The following is a 16,365-nucleotide window of genomic DNA, read 5'->3' as shown; positions in this document are numbered from 1 at the left end:
CCTAAAAAACATGTGGTTTATTGGTTTTCAAGCTAGAAAGTGACATCAAGCATCCAGACATGGATACTTTAGTGCACGAGTACGGCGCAGTAAGACAGAGTACATTCCTCTCTGTAAAATATATGCAAAACTATTTAAAGATGTTAAAATTCAAAGTCATAACCATCTGCTTATCACAGACATCTGTTGCTTCAAAGCAAAGGACTATATGAAAGGTTCAGAAAGCTCTAGAAATCAAAAGATGCATTTGCCAAGAGACTAATGGAACACATGAATATACATAAATTCAAAAACTATAACAAACTGCTGTTTTCTCCCTGGAGTGCCATTGAACCAGCTAGGTATGAGAGAGTTGTGTTGCAAAGAAAAAAGCTCTTACCCATCCCTGTACTGAAAATTAAACTTTTTGTCATTCCCCAAACACTCTTTGAAAAACAACGTGTTCTTCCTCCACCATCAGAGGAGCCTGAATTTCACACCAGCCCCACTCATCTCTGACTCACTCCTGCCAGTGCACCTTCAAGATGTGATTCTTTGTCTCTCTGCAAACTTCTTTGTACACAGCCTTTCCCCATTCTCGCTCAGGGAGGTGACACCCCAGTGTCACTGGAAGCAGCACACTGCAGCTCTGCAGCCCAGCATGTCCATTAATTTCCTTGTTGTTTAGGCACCCAGGCCTGGATGAAGACAAGGAAGGCTTTTCCATTGCCTTCAATGAATTATGGGCATCTCTGCTACTGGACAGTGCCCCTCTCCCCATGCGGATCTTGCATTGCCATGGAAATAAATAAGTCAAGAGGAGGGCTGGGAGAGGTAGAAAACTATTTAGGGCAGCATCCATGTTCCTCTGGGCACCTGATGCAAGAGGATATTGCAGCAGTGTATCTGCAAAAGATAAAGCTGGTATTGCCCTGTGGGTCCGTGGCAGATTTTTGTTGTGAGGATTGGAAGGCAGGATTTGCATCTGTCAGATATGTGGGTTTGGAGGGAAGGGCCTGCTAAAAGTTACTGCAAACTGGGAAAAAGTGTGAGGCAAATAGAAGGTACAAAGTCAGAGGGATCAGGTGCTTTTGGAAAGGCTACAAGGAATGCAAGGGGACTAGAAACTGAACAGGAAGATACTGAGAAGTGTGAGTGCATGAAATTTTTTTCTCAGTACCTTGTCAGTGGAGCTAATCCATCTTCCATTTATTTATCACCACATCTGCATATTGGTAGCCATCAAAACATCAGGGAGGATCTCACAGACAAGAAGAGAAATTTGGCATTTCAACACCTATTTGCCAGGCCTACTGATGTCAATAAGTACATGAACTAGATAGAGAACAAAGAAATATTTCTTGACCTTAAATTACATCATGAAGCTCAGAGAAAGGTGATCTGTCCCCTGCAATAAGTTCCAAATAACCATACAGGAAGTGATTATTTTAAATATGAGCATGAACATAAAGACGCATTTTATAAAGAAATCAAAACATTTCTTCTGTCATTTAATTTTCCTCTTAGTCACATTATCTGTGACCTGTTAAACATCACTATAAATCATATAGAATCCCATTGACCACAAGTTCCACAACGTTTGGGTTCACTGACACCACTTTATAAACTGCCTTGCTCCTCTTTGTTTTCCTTCGCACAGTCTTTGCATTTCCCTGCCACATTCCTATTGTCCTTGAAATCAAAGAAATCAAAGAAATCAGAGAGTTCTCTGTGTTGATCACAGAGAACAGAAATGGTCAGCAATCAGAAAAGCAAACAGAGCCTGTCTGAGGCACGTACAGATTCTGCTCTGTACACTACTCACAAGCAAAACAAGGAAAGATATTTATTTATTGTGCTGACATACATGCATTACTGAAAGGGACAGCAGGATAATGACATTACTAATATTAGGAAATTCCTCTTAAGTTTAGATTATCTCAGAGTTTTTACAAGGCAAGAGAATATACAAAGTTTACTTCAGCTAAATAAAGCCCTTTACTTACATGGCTTGCAAGAACTTCCAGAAGCTGTAGTCTCTGACTTGCACTGCGTACAGATATTGTGCTTTGCTGAAAGCCTCCTAAGTTTGACACAGGAGACAGCATATAACTCACCGGTGCTTCAGACTGATAAATCCTTTAAAAATGCTCTCAGATGTTTTTTTATCAGTGGTACACATTGACAGTAGACTGCAAAGCAGAAAGCCTGTCTGGTGTTATGAGGAAAGCGTTCCCCCTCTACTGAGTCCAAAAAAGAAAAAAAAAAAAAAAGAAGCCCTTGACCTCAACAACTAGAATAAATCTACTGTATCTGCTGGCTCTTTTCTGAATGCATACTTGAGCAGTAACATAAGAGCGAGCGATCGCAGCGCAGAAACCGTGGCATGTGTGCTCTGTACCAGGAGGGTATGTGAGCAATGCTTCCAGCACAGGCACGGCAAAACGAAAACACAATGCGTGTTTTCGCCTTTTATTTTTTTCTGATATTTTAAAAATAAAACAAAAATGACAGGCTTCTCTATTTCAATTCATGGCTCCCAAGTGGCAGTGCTCTCAGGCTCTGTCCCCTCTGCTGGCGTTCCTTGTCTTCCATATGAGGTTACTGCTGACTTTCTATTTCAAACCTCGATTTTCTGAGAATCTCTCTGTATCTCAGCCAGGAAATGTAACCCAGAATGAATTTTAGCATTTTAGACATCACAAATGCAATGAATCGCCTGCAAGAAAAACGAGTGTTTTTCAGATTTTTTTCTCCTTCAAAAGATCTGTTTACTTCTTTTTTTTTTTTCTGTTCCTCTTTCCTTTTGTCTACTTATACTTATTAAACTTCATAAAAACAAGCATAGCTTTTGGAACATGTCCTCAGTAGAACAAATATTTCCTCAGTAGAGCAAATATGGAGATGAATAAGAAAAGCAAAATAATGACGTAGCTTAAAATAGGTAAATGTAATGTTTCAGGAAAAAAAGAAATTCCTTGCTCCATTGTAAAGTTACACTTTCAAAAATAAAGAAAATAGTTTAAATATAGTAATATAATTCTTAGACAATGAGGACAGAGATTTTATGTAGAGGATGAAAAAACCTATTAGAGGAGCAGCAAAGATAAGAAAGAAAATCAAAGTCCTTATTCATTCCGTTGTATTCAGTTGCAAAAGAGGGGAAAAGAAAAACAAGCTTACAGTCTAACATCAAACTTTAAAATATTGTAAATGCAATTTTTCTGGGTTTATGAAACATAAAGATAAAACAAACAAACAAACAAAAAAGCCCTCAAACCTTTTAATAAGCATTTCTAGCTTAAGGAAGTAGTAGTTTTTAACGATGAATGATCAAATGATCTCCTTTGTCAACTGTATTTTTCCCCTTGTGTGACAACGGACTTGAAAAAATCCCCTACACATTTTTTTTCTTGAACCTCAGACTTGGGTTCAGCTTTTATTTTTGCTTTTTTTTTTTGTAACTTTATTAAGACACGAAAACACATGTACAACTTCAAAGTCGTTTATTAGTAATTAAATTGTCTCTCCCAGTTGTAGTTGACTAGTAGCAGTGATATATTTTGTTGAATATGAGAAGCTTCAGTTTCAATTTAGTTTCCATTTGTATAATTTCTTTTGTCAAATACTGAAACCCTAAGTCTACAATAAATTAATTTTTACTCTTTTCAGCTGCTCCTGCTATTTTCACCTTCCCTTTCTCCACTAACATTTTCAAAATATGAGGCAGTGTCAAACCACACATGTATATCTTGAATTTCAAATTATTTGCATTTTTTTTTGTTGTTGTTGTTGCTGTTGTTTGGGGTTTTTTTTATTAAAATACATGTTTGAAAGCTATTACTTTAAAACTGTTGTGAGAATAAGTGTTATTCTTAAGATACCACAACACCTTTTGTCTGCAGTGGGTTCAAGTCTCACACCTAGGACTCATTCCCACAGGTGGGTGCAGAGCTGCCCTGCTCAGCCACGCAGAGCTGAGCCTGTTGTCACCTACCTTGCTGGACCTCTCCCCTCTCTGCTAAACCAGCAGCAAGGATGCTTTTTCTCCCTCTCTCCTGGTTCATCTTTTCTATTTTTGGAAAATAGCTAGGATTTTTTACTTTTACTCTCATTTTATGATGTGGAGACCTCGTGATCTGGTTTGTAGGAACAAGCCTTGGCACACGGGACTGCTCGCACACGCCCGGGTTGCAGGCAGCAGTCCCGTGAGCAGGGTGTATCAGAGCCCATCCAGCTTTCTGCCTGAGTTACCAGAGGCTAAACTTCAAAAACTGGTTGGGAGCTACGACCTGCTGCTTTGTGAAGTGTTTAGAGACAAGCAGAATATATACCTAACTTCTGAGGACCCAACGGTGTTGTTTTCAATAGCAACATCTAAAACACAGCAGTAATTTGTGTGCCAGCTAATTATTCCGAGGCATGACTTGGTTTCTGCCCCAGGGATCTGGCTTTTGACTGAGGAAGAAACAAGCCATTGGGCAGTGCACTTGCAGCCCCCCAGGCATGGACGATGTCATTTCTCCCCAGCCCATTTCAGCCACACCCCAACTGTGTAAGCCCTGCAAGCCTCTGGGTGCTCTGTTTTACTGTGGCCGTGTGCAATCTTGTCTCATGACTGGAGGCAGCTGGTCACTGCAAATGTCATCTGCTTTACTGAATACTGTATATGCATTCACAGATGTTTATATAGCAGTTAAGAAAATAGTTACCAAACCAAGGGTCGCAGTTACAACTGCAATTGTGAATGTGAACACAGAACCTTGGCCAGGACCCCATGAGCTGTAACACAGATGGAAAAGTACGAGACATGTAGGATAAAGTCTGTGTCGTGATCAACCCCATCAAAAATGTTAAAATGTTTTTTCTTCTTCTTCCTTTTTCTTTAACCCTAGAGGCAGTGCAGACCTTGGCACATAAATTAATGTCCTATGTTTCTTATTTATCTTTCAAATAGCACCCAAGAGATTGGTTGGGCTGTGCTGCCTTCAGGCTGGGAGTGCTGCTCGGATGGCATGGAACTATGGTTATCTCTGAGACCCTGAGAAACTAGGTCCCTGGTGACACAGTCCATTAAACTATCTTAATCAAACTTTTTTGAAATCGTCTAATTTTATGCACAGTTTTAAAAAATTCGGTCCTCACAGGGATATTCATCCCAGTAGCTGTTATTTCCAAAATCTTTTACTTAATTGCTGATACACAGAGCCAACAGGAACCACAAGGCTTAGTTTCGCGTTTTCATGTAAAGGCTGGGCAAGAAGGACTAAAACACTGATGCAGTGGTGATGTAAGATGACATGGCAGGTAAATTTGAGCTAGAGAGCATATTTCCTAACATGATAAACTTTCATTACCTTTAGATGGTTCATCTGGACATAAACTGTGCTATTGATTGGCTCCACGGAGGCACAGTCCTGACTAAAGGCACCTATACTTTTTCTAGGATCAATCTGGAGCCACATGTATCAAAGCACTTTCGGTGGAGGCATCAAGCTGCCCTGAGTCAGTTCAGTCCAGCATGACTCGGTCTGTCCCTGATGGAGGCAGTCTGTGTCCTGCAGCACTACTTTGGGGGTGAGCCCCGTGGTCTCCAGTGCTCCAAGAGGATGTATTTGCAGAGGTGCAGTGTTAGAACACAATCACAGGGGTAATTTGGGATGGAAGAGACCTTTGGAGTTCCTCTCATCCAACATCTGCTAAAAGCAGGTCTAATCAGCTGGCAGCTATCTCTGCAATGATGACTCTGTTATTCAGAGTTTTCCATGCTATGCAGCACATCTGACCCCATTACCCCCAAGAGCAAGGAGATGACTCAGTAATTATGATCCAGAGGGATTTTGCATCCTTTATCTCAGGTAATTGCAAACTCGTGACTATTGCAATAGCTGATTACCCAGTCGTTTGATTATACTTATTTGGCACTGAAGCCAGAAAATAATATCTCATTTTACAGATGTGGACTTAGGGCACGAGGATGACATTAGCCAGAGATCACAGTCTCTGCACAGTAAGAAACTAAGTGGTCATCTCTCTGGGCTGTCATTGTACAGGCTGTCAGCCCTCTGAGCATTCCTGCTATTAGTTAGCTGTTAGTTATTAATAGCCACCTTGCTATTACTGATCATTTTTTGAAGAAAGGGGTAAAGTAACACAGCATTTGTGAAACACCAGCTATGTAATGGGTTCCAGCGCTGAGGCTGAAAGTGGGGAAAATTAAAAAGTGCTGCACATGTACACTGCTGCTGTACATGTGGTAGGCAGCTGTACTAGGGATCATCAAATGAATAATTCTTCCTGAAAAACAGCCAGTCTGGAATGGGATCTAAATTAGTAAAAGATGGTTCTGGAAAATAGGAAAGGTCCCCATGATCTCTGCTGCTGTCAGTGAGAATTTATATTGCAGTGATCAAAAACTTTATGAAGGTGAGGATTGCTGTAACTTGTTTAAATTGAAGGCCTGAAAAAATATACTTAAGACACCTGAAATCAATTTTCATTTTGAAATTTAGTTCATACATAAGGAGGGCTTGGGAAGAATTGAAAGACAAGATAGCCTTGTCTTGAAAGACAAGAATGTTTATGTTTAAACAAGTGGCTCATATGCACGGCCTTCACACTTCCGTCTCATGTCTATAGCTTTTGGTGAGTAATGCTCTTTTATACATGCTCCCACCATGGTTTTATATATACAAATGGCATGTAGCTAGGAAACAATGTGTTACTTCTGAGAAAAATGAAAAAAATATAGTATGGGTCACAGATCTATGCTTGACTGGTTCTGCTTCCTGTAGTGATCCAGTTAAGCTCCTTTGTAACCCTTATGAGGATGTCCCATATTACTAGTCCCAGTTCTGGACACAGTGCTGCATACCTGCTCAGGTTTGCCAAGCCAGCCAAATTAGGATTGCAGAATTTTCTCACTTGAGGTGAGATGCTAATGGCACTTGTTCATGTGGTCTCGGCTAGTGTAGGGACTAGTGAATAATGGGCAAGAACTCAGGAGCTGCAAAGTCCTGTTGATGCTTCAAACTGCACATTGGAAAAAGGAAGAATTCTGACTTTTTAGTTCATAATTTATATTAGTATGTTATTAAAATGTAAAAGGTAAATCTCCTTTTTAAACCTGTAGTGTGTAATACCTTGTCCATATGACTTCTCAGTCTTGAAATCCAAATGGCCAGTCCTTGAGCTGATACAAATCAGTGCTGCTGCACTGATTGCAGAGGCGGCATAATTAATTTAGAGCAGCAGAAATTCTGGCTCAAAACTGTGTGGAAGCATATATATTCCCTTTCTGGTCATGTGGGTGCCACTGGAAGATGACTCAGGACCTGACAGTTACCATGGCTTTATATCCACATCAAAGCTTTATCCTTAGGCCTTCTACCATACCCCATGAGGGCTGAACATTTGGTTTTGAATGCTTCACTGAGCTACATAATTTAGGAACATCAACAACACATAACATTAAAACCCATAAAAAGAAAGTCTCATGCTCAGACACAAATGTCCTGAGCTTGCACTCAAGGAGGTGTGTGATCTTCTATTTGAGGGTCAGAAAGAATTTTTTATTAAATTGCCTTACCTCTTAGAGGTCAGACAAAATGGACAAAGCCAGGAGATGCTTTAAGGCAAGGACATTAATTCTCTTCCATTGTGGGATGTTCTTCAGCCAAAAGCAAAACTCATTTCAAGTACAGCTACATCAGGGGTAGCAAGACAAAACAAACTCCTCAGGAATTAGAGAGCAGGCTTTCTATCAGCAGCTTGTGTCACTGTCCCATCAAAAATCTGCTGCTCATGTACCTTGAACATGATTGTATAACATTAACTTTAATCTTTCGGCGGTTTGAGAAAACGGTCCTTTATGCGCAAATCAAATCTCCCACAAGTTAAATCTGTAGCCCTTTCTTCTCTGCAACCTTGGAAAAAATAATCAGGAATAAAAATAAGGGCCCCAGAATATAATGTTCAAGATATATGCAGGAATTTGAAGCAGCTTTCCTCCTTCAAATTCATTCATCTTTTCATCAAGTCTGGAGTGAGGTTGAGGTTATTTCAGACAAAGCTATCTAAAATATCAAAGCAAAATGTTCTTTCCTTGCAATGAGCTGCAACCACTCTCTCTCCTACAAATACAAAGCTTTCAGACATGAGGGTGTCTCTGACCATCCCTCATGAACACAGAATGAGGAAAGGCACTTCTTTAACCAGGTAGAGGAGAAGCCACTTACTGTGGCACTTGCTGAAGTGCAGCCCAGTTCTCAAAAAGTACAGGGGCTGCATTGCTGGTACAAATGAATTGAATGGCATTTCTTCATTTGGGAAAAGGCTCCAAGATTAAAAAGTAGATTGCAGGTTTGCAGAATAAACTGTTGCTGGTGCCCCCATTGCATGTAGCTTAAAACTGCTAAAGTGATTATACTTGTCTGGATTGAGGTATAAAAATGGTGGTTTTAGAAAAAAATTAGAATTGATTCAGGCCTGTTCAAGCTCAGTAATTTCCTCAGTCTGATCTGAAACGGGCTTGGACTCAGGCCCCTTCCCATCTGTGTCGTCAGCCATGTTGTGGAGTGAAGTGGGTGCAGTTTCTATGCAAGCCCATGGCACAGGCTTGCCCACTGCCAGGGCTTTCAGCATAGGATTCTCTGGCACCAGGCTGCCCTCCAGCCATCACTCCCAGGCAGCCAGGGGGGAACTAACATCCCCAAAAGGGGTACACTGGAGTTACCTCTGAGGCCTGCCTCTGGCACCTGTACTACAGAGGGCTGCAACCTCTGTTGCATCTAAATAATGTTCTGAAGGTCCAAATAGATAAATATTAGAGCTGTTGATGAAAGGAAGCAGTGCCAGCCACTTTTGGCCAGAAGAATAGGAACGCATCCCATTGCCTCAGGTTGAAAAGGCTTTGGATGTTTAAGACTTGCAAAAATTAGAGGGAGGAAACGTTAGAAACGATATCTGACACATATTTGCTTCATTCATAGACAAATTAACCTTAATCGCCCAATTTATAAATCAGCTTTAAGTGAAAGGGCCCCTCCTCACCCCCCACTGCTGCATATTTTGGGGATTAAGTTGTTTGGTTTTAGTGATAAATTAGAAACATCTGCTTCCGCTGACAGCTTGGAATGGAGGCGCATACGGGAACGTGGCTGGCTGGGCTGCTCTAATGTGGGGGGATTCAGTATCGGGGCATGGTCCTTTCCACCTCTGCCTGTGGAGTCCAAAAGGATCAGGCTTGTCCCCCCTCTGCACTGGGACTCGGTGGGCCAAGGGAGGTGTGTGCCTGCTCCTGGGCTTGTTCAGGATGGTTCCCAGCGAGGCAGGAGCAGTGGTGAGCATCTCCAGCAGTTTGCTCTCTGCAGACTCTTCCTTTTAAGGGTGTCTTGGCACTTCTTTTGTGCAAGCAAAACTGTTTCCGCTATGGGATCATCAAGTCTTGATGTCAAGGAATCCAAACCTTGTGCCAGAGTCATTGTGGAGGTTGCTCAAGGATGAGCATTGATGGCAATCAGTGGCCTGGCCATCCCTTCTGATGAAGAAAATGATCCTAACTGAGGGAACCAAGATGTTTTACAACTCTGGCATATCCCTGCAGAGGTGTTATAACTTCCTGATTGCCAAGGCAGGCTGGAAATGGCCAAGAGATACATCACATCAAAGTACTTCACATGGGCATTCAACTTGTGCAGGAGGTATGAAAACAGCCCTCCTGGCTACCAGCCATTATCTGCAGGAGGGGAAAGCTGGGGCTAAATCCTGCCAGATACAGCAATACAAATATAACCTGGGCATCCCTGGAGCTGCACCCATGGCAGACCCAGTCTGTGCATCTCCATGAAGGATTGATTTGACCTTGGTGTGTCCTGGCTTTCACTGCAGAGGTTTAGTAAATGCCCTGTTGGGCTGCAGAAACAGATACTTTACACACACCAGTCAGACATTTTTTTCCCAGCCTTTGGCAGTCAAAATTCTCAGACAGAAGCCCTGACTCTCAAGGACAGAGTATGACTGCAGAAAGGGAGAAGACAATGTGATGGGTAGTTTCTAACAGCTCCTATTCCCAAGATGCCCTTTTTTTTTTTTTTTCTGGACATTTTCTCCAGGTGAGTTTAAGGATTATCTACATTTAATCAAGATTTCCCCATAATCTATCAGAATTGGTAAGAACAAGAAACTCCAGGCAGGTTCAGAACAGGCTCTCAGACCAGCATTACAGAACAGGTCCTACAAGCTGGGCACCTCCTGCAGGAGGCACTGTTCAGATGTGACACAGTGAGTGCAAAGTGTATGTATTTCTGTCTGAGAAACTCCAGGCACAGAAATTTTTAATCAGTACTGAGGTGTGTGGTCTGTCAGCATGCAGGGGATCATCCTAGGCAATCCTGCAGATCAAACTCTCAATTCTCCTTAAAAAGCTGAAGGCAGTCCCCAATGCAGACTCTGAAACCCCATTCCAATGCAAAGCAGCATCATCCATCTGTAAAGCTTAAAATACAGAGAAATGCAATCACTCCATTAGAGAAACAAATAAATATTCATTGCACAGTCATGGAGGTCCATGGAGGCTATGCAGCACAGCCCCTCTGACACCCCAAGGGTCAACCCTTGGGAGACAGTACGTGCTCTTTCTGGGGGTGCAGGAGAGAGGGGAGAGGTAAAAGGACAACCTGTTTCACAGCTACCCAGGACCCCTGGTCCTTCTTATCATGCCTAAACTGTTTCCATCAGCCTGACTATGGATGTTACTTGATCTTCGCATTCCCATGAGGAAGACTCAGATACATGATGAAGTTGATGATGATGAAGTTGAATCAGTAAAGGGGATGCTTTTTCTTTATTTTCTTTTTCCTTTACCCAAGATAGGGAGAGAAAGGAAAACGCCTTTCTTCCAGGAGAGGAGCTGTGATCCAACAACCAGGACTTTATGCAAGCTGTTTTGCTGGAGCATAGACCAACCTGTTCCCACTCTCAAAATCACTACCTCTCCCTGGAATAATTTTTTGCTGCCCCACCTCAAATCTGGTGCTCAGAGGTCATCTGCAGACATGTATCGCCGCTTTCTAGTATGAATGCCTGCAATGAATAACACAAACAGTAACTGAAGAGAGACCAAAGCAGCCTCTGTCTTTCCACTGGAAAATCAGCTCTCAGGAATCTGGAGAGTGCCTTCCCACATCATTTGAGCAGGTTACAGGATGACCCATCAACCACCACGAGTTTGGGGATGAATGGCTGACAGCTAGCCCTCCTCAGAAGCCCCCTGTGAGGAAGTGGTAAAGGGGAGCCCATGGGTTAACACATAGACACACCAGAAAAATGGAAGGTCTAGAAGGCTACCAGGTTGGTAATTTACAGGAGGGAAAGGATAGAGGAACTGAAGAGAAGTTGGAGACAAATAAAGATGTGTGAGACTGGGAGGGTGGCTAATGCAGGGCTATGATCAAAGGCTGTCCTCATGTTTAGGGGCCTAAAAAAGGACAGTATCTGGAAGATAACTTTCAGAGCACATCTGTGCAGAGCTGGAGCTTATAAAGACACAAATGAGCCAATTGCTCTGTAAAATAAATACCAACGTGGTGTCTAGAATAAGGAATGGATGCAAAGAGTAATCTAGGTGTTTCTCTGCACTCCCACTGCTTAGTGACAGAGAAAAAGGATTTGGAACAGCAGTCTGGGATATGTTAGGAAGGCGGGTTCAACCCCCAGGCGCACTGAAAGGCAGAAGACTGGCGCTGTACAGGAACATCAGTGCAGGGCTAGCAAGGCTGGCGTAACATCAAGTTTTTATAGGCTGCTGAAAAGGGAAAAGACTTTTGGTCTTGAGTTGTAACTGCTAGTGAGAATAGCAGATGCATGTTCCAGCACAGGGAGAGTCCCCCTCCAAGAAAAGGGAGAGTTTTCCTGGACAAATCCAGAAAAAGGACAGACTTCTCTCTTTTTTTCCAAGGAGTAAAAAACCCAAAAGAGGTGCCTCTCTCAGCAGATCACAGATCAGTTTCCCCTGTGCTGCAGTGATGGGACTCCCACACTGGCCTGAATCCAGTCACAAGGCCTATCAGACCAGTGGAAAGAGGTGGGGTGAGCAGTCTGGACACATCTTTTCAGCTCTGCCATTTGTGCTCTCCTTGGTTTTCTAGCAATGTCACTCCCTGGTTTTATTGCACATTTTTTAAACTACATTTCAGGTCCCACCTCAGCTATTAATACCCTCTCCAACTCACTTTTTCCAGAAAGAAAAATATCTTTATTAAAGAACATAGCAAAAAATGAGAGAAATAACACAGAGTGCATGAATTGCATGCGAAAAACCCATCCCCATACTGAACAGTTCCCTTCCTTCTCCAGCTTTGACCTTGGACCCTTGGCAGATGTTCCTGTTTGTTGCAAGATGTCTGATTTTGGGTTTGGAGTCTTTCCAAAGGGGAAGGGGAGAGTGTGAACTGCAAATAGGATGGGTGGCCTGATGGTGTCCAAACACAGTCAACTATTTCCATTAAATCTTATTTGAGATTTGGCCTCCACTCCTGTAGGCTGCATCCCACTTGGGTCTGAGGGACGTGATACTCACAGGGATGAGGAAGATAAATCCAGTAGATAGACTAAAGATGAGCCAATACATTAACTCCAGCACAACATATGGACTATCACACCTCTCAGCCTAGGAAAGATTGCTCCCCACAGATTTCTGCTAGGTTTGCCCAGACTAAGTGAAACATCCCAGACAGTGAGACTTTCCTTCTCTTTCCTTCTTTCCCTCTGATTATTTTATAATCGTATACCTCCCACTGCCAGGATATTTTTCCCATTATGCATGTGGTCCTCATTTTCCTCTGTGATAAGAATTAGCTAAATAGTTCTGTCCTTCCCAACACCCCCCCCCCCACAGAAATGTGTAGACTGTTTGATCATATGGCCCTATCCCCACTTTAAGGCTTAGTGAAACTTTGAAGACTTGAATCAGATGCTTTGAGCTTTCCCATCTGCATCCAACAATAGGTGAGGCTTGAGGCTCAACAGCCAGGAACAGATTCACACTGCTTTTCCAAAATGAAAACTGAATCCTAATTAATGAAGAACAGGAACAATTTATTTCAGCATTGGGAAATCAGAGTAATCTAGATTCCTTCTTCAGCCTAACAGAAAAACTACTCTACTGATCGGTACCTCTTACTTTAGAGAGACTGGGAGCAGAAATGAATACCCTTTGCTGACACTCGCAGCCCAATATCTGTGACTAAAACGTAAATCTCAGTAATTATCTCACTTGCAGTCTTTGTTTTGGGGGGTAGGACCATGAAAATGAGCCTACAAAGACTCTAGATTTCTCTGCCAAGGCAATCACATAATTGCTTTCCTGTCCTTTTGGCTAACAGAGAAGCCACTTCAGCAGTGAAAATGGAGTTTGACCTGTCTTGTGTCTGTGACAAGCAACTCATGGAATCAGAAACTCTGTATTTTTTCTCCTCATCATGGCTAGGCTTTGCGAACGAAGATTTGGGAAGGACTCTACTCACACTTGCTACAAGCACGCTGGATTTTTTCTGAGGAACTTTATTTGTATAAAAGGTTGCAGCCTTAGGATTTTCACTCCTGTGTGAGGTTAAGTTTGTCTTGTCAATCTAAGTTCTCATTTTATCATTTGCAATGTATTCCTTTGGTAATATGGATGTTATATGATCATGCAATGACAGTATACGTAACATTGATGTAGCATCTGTTTAAGGACTCTGGAAATTAGGCTTACCAGTTCATGGGACAGACCTGTGAATGGACATGTCACAGCAAATTAAGGATATAAGCCAGCTCTGTGAATGGGGCACAGGAACTTCTCCTGCAGGCACTCAAACCCAGCCCTCAGAATATGAATTTCCATCTACCTTCTCACCTTGTCACTGTAACTGAACTGTGGATAAATGCAAAAGTGAAGTGTGAAGATAGAGGAGGGAATGAAATAATAAACCACTACATTCTTCATTTGCATCATTCCCTGTCATTGCTGCTGAGCCAGAAGCAGCCCCTGTGTCTGAGATACTCAATTTCATACACCTCCCTGCCTCCTGTGTCATTAAGTAACATGGAGCAGGACCAGCCTTTACCACCTTTACTCCCACCAGCCCATCGCATTGATGAGGAATAGACAACCACTGAGAGAGGGTAATACAGTTCCAAATCCCTACTCCACGTAATCCTCACCCAGGTGATAACTGATAAAGGTGTCCCTGCCTCTACCTTTCCAGAATTCAGTAAGAGTGGTGATGGTGGGCTTCCCACTCAGCACAAACTTAACCCAAGGGTAGCTTCAAAGTGAACCAGAATTTTAGGATTTTCTCCATGACAGTGGGCAGGCATATCAGCTCCTCCACTTCCAGTTTTTATTTTCTGCACTCTCTCCCCTGTTTCTCTACTGTTAAATTCATTTCCTACAGCGTGACCCACAGGGACACAGCATCAGGGGGATTGACAGCCCTACATTCTCACCAGGGTAAATCTGCTCCAGTAGCACAGCTGAAGTTGTCTCAAGTCAGGGAAAACAGGGAGCAGGCACTACAGGAAGAAGGATTTTCTGCCTCTTGAATGCAGCTATAGAAACCAATACTTGTGTGATTTCTGAAGCAGGTTGCTATTACTGAATTTCCATTCCATTACTGCTCCAAGGGCTTTGGGTAATGCTGTGCTCACACCCATATTTTCCTAAAACATCAGCCTGAAAAGCTTCATCATTTCCTTGACAATGATTGGGATAGAAATTAGCCACCACTGTGAGTATCAGGTTTTGGGCAGCTGGCATGCAGGCAGTGCTTTCCTCAGCCTCGCCTGGGTAATGGTAACCAGAGACCCAGGGGAAAAAAGGGAGCAAGAAACTGCTAATCCATTTACACTCTCACCTACCCAGACCAAGACTGTGATTATTCACTCTACACTCTGCATTTCATTTGTATTTAACAACACATATTCTCTCCCCAGCCTACCCACAGGCACAAAGCCCACTGCTGGTAGCAATGGAAGCACAAAAAGTTAAATGACCTTGGAAAAAAACCAACCAAACAGAAGAAACACACCAGTATAATAACAAATGGATATATTTGTGAAGCTTTAGCAAGTTAAATGCAGGAGCTTAACTTTGCAATAGCACAGCCCTGAAGCAAAATGATTTATTTGGTATTTATAAAGTTCTTTTTTTTTTTTGCAAAACAAGTTTCTATGAAACCATAGCAACAACCGCTCAAGTGAAGACTTGGAATGATAATGAAATCACTCACAAGCAAAAAAACCCAAATAGTCTTTGGTTTGGGTTGGTAGAATGTAAGATTAACACTAGACAGAGAGAAATATTTCAAAATATTCAGGTAATTTAATCACCCTAAACCCTGAGAGGTAGACATTTAAAACTACCTTTTTTGCCAGAAAATTACATCTTTGATTTTCAAAACAATTTGTCTTCTAATTTTCTGATGGGAACGTTGTGTGCATAAATGTCCAAGTTTATTACTTTTTTCTTACAAGACAAGATACATAAATAGATTTCACAGAGACCTTACCACAGTCTATTTCTAACAGAATCCCATGTATTCCAGCAAAAATACATGGGAAAATTCCCTCTATTGCTTCCCCTTCTCCAAATGTATTTCAGAGAAGTCAGTTCAGGAAAGTAGAATCAGTTACAACTTACCCTCACACTCGAGTAGATGACATCGGATTTTTCAGGGAAAGTAACGTGCTCCGTTTGGGTAATGTAAGAGTTGTAAATTCAAGCCAACAGGTAATTTTTGGTCATTCAAAAGCCCTTAAACCAAATTCAAATGCTGCGATGACAAATAGGGTACTTTGTGAAAAGGTATCTGAAGCTCGATTCTCTCGCATAGAGTTTTGTAACTGTCTGTCTCAGCTAAATAAGCTCTCGCTTCTTTCCTCGGCCATTTGCCAACTTTTCTAATTTAAAGCAACTGTGAGCTTGCTGTAAAACTCTTTCTGGAAGGAGCTCAGTGTATACCATGGAGCAAGGAGCAAGCATGTGCTCCAGACTGACGTGGTATGACAGAATCCTAACAGGACATGGGGCATATCCTCCCCGAGGTAACGTTATATCATCTCTGGAAAGCATGATAGGCTAAGCTGTCTCCTTCTTAGTAAAAGCACAGAGAAGAGGAAAAAATCGTGCTGATTCTGGCATGTTGTCCCCTCAGCATGGGATTTGGGAGGAGCAGCATCTGCCTCAAAGTGCAGGAAGAAGCAACAGCCTCAAATACATAAAGTGCTCAGAGCTCCCAGATGAACATGGACACCAAATTGGCCAAAAGACACTAGTCCTTGTCTGAGGCTTTGGGGACAGGGCCAGGGGTTTCCTCCAGGGCTTGTTCTGGAGTATAGTGTGAGGTG

At 42.2% G+C, this 16,365-nt stretch overlaps 1 protein-coding gene across 2 annotated transcripts in view; it reads right to left on the bottom strand.

The window, feature by feature from the left end:
* The window catches only part of C1QTNF7 (C1q and TNF related 7), a 49,472-nt gene extending 33,477 nt beyond the window's left edge, over window positions 1-15,995 (bottom strand). Inside the window, exon 1 of one of the 2 annotated variants that reach the window (XM_027643030.1) lies at window positions 15,659-15,995. The gene's annotated coding sequence lies outside the window, so the exon portion shown is untranslated. Of the gene's footprint in view, window positions 1-1,985; window positions 2,255-15,658 lie in introns of those variants that run through there. The other variant, XM_027643029.1, reaches the window with a different exon arrangement.
* Between the last annotated feature and the right edge of the window lie 370 nt (window positions 15,996-16,365).

Source organism: Corapipo altera, unplaced genomic scaffold, assembly GCF_003945725.1.
Source record: "Corapipo altera isolate COAL_440 unplaced genomic scaffold, ASM394572v1 22, whole genome shotgun sequence".
NCBI lineage: Eukaryota > Metazoa > Chordata > Aves > Passeriformes > Pipridae > Corapipo > Corapipo altera.
Note: the sequence above shows the minus strand (reverse complement) of the source record. Positions and strands in the feature narration are given on the sequence as shown.